Source organism: Bison bison, unplaced genomic scaffold (assembly GCF_000754665.1).
Source record: "Bison bison bison isolate TAMUID 2011002044 unplaced genomic scaffold, Bison_UMD1.0 scf7180017864433, whole genome shotgun sequence".
In the NCBI taxonomy this organism is placed as follows: domain Eukaryota; kingdom Metazoa; phylum Chordata; class Mammalia; order Artiodactyla; family Bovidae; genus Bison; species Bison bison.
In genome coordinates, this window is record NW_011494997.1 from 8,549 (window position 1) to 9,583 (window position 1,035).

A 1,035-nucleotide genomic window follows, 5' to 3' on the forward strand; every position below is an offset into this window, starting at 1 on the left:
CTGCGTGTCCCTGTCCATCACCAACTCCTGGAGTCCACCGAAACCCATGTCCATTGAGTCTGTGATGCCATCCAACCATTTCATCCGAAGCAGACATGGGAGGTCACTAAATAATCATAAGGAATATAATCCATGATGAAAATGTAATCATGCGTCTTACTGAATAAACAAATCATCAAAACAAAAATAGAAAAAAGTACCAGGAAAAAACACAAACGTAATAAAGGAGGCTTGTCTCTCAACAAATGGCAGTTATGTACGAAAAAGTCTTTATTGTTGAAGCTCTGATTACTAAGATAAAAGTCAATAGTTATGTCAAACCCTATACCATGACAGTTTATTTTCAAGTGCCCAGGAAACTAATAAAAATTGGCCAGTTAAATTCAAAATCATAATTGCAGTATTTTTTTAAATGGTAATGAAGTAATGTGTAAAGTTTTGCTAAAATGAAAAGTCACTACCTTAGGCAGTTATTATGAAATAAGAAATGAAAGTATATCAGTTAAGCAGTCAACTAAAGAAATGAGAAAAGAACTATGAAATAGGTAAGAATTGATGTAATTAGTATAGATAGATAGATACAGTCGGTTAGTCGTGTCCAACTCTTTGCGATCCCATGGACTGTAGCCTGCCAGGCTCCTCTGTCCGTGGAATTCTCCAGGCAAGAATACTGCATCAGTTCAGTTCAGTCACTCAATTGTGTCCAATTCTTTGCGACCCCGTGGACTGCAGCACGCCAGGCTTTCCTGCCCATCACCAACTCCCAGAGCCTGCTCAAACTCATGTCCATCAAGTCAGTGATGCCATCCAACCATCTCATCCTCTGTCGTCCCCTTCTCCTCCTGCCTTCAGTCTTTCCCAGTATCAGGGTCTTTTCCAATGAGTCAGTCTTCGCATGAGGTGGCCAAAGTATTGGAGTTTCAGCTTCAGCATTAGTCCTTCCAATGAATATTCAGGACTGATTTTCTTTAGGATGAACTGGTTTGGATCTCCTTGCAGTCCAAGGGACTCTCAAGAGTCTTCTCCAACACCACA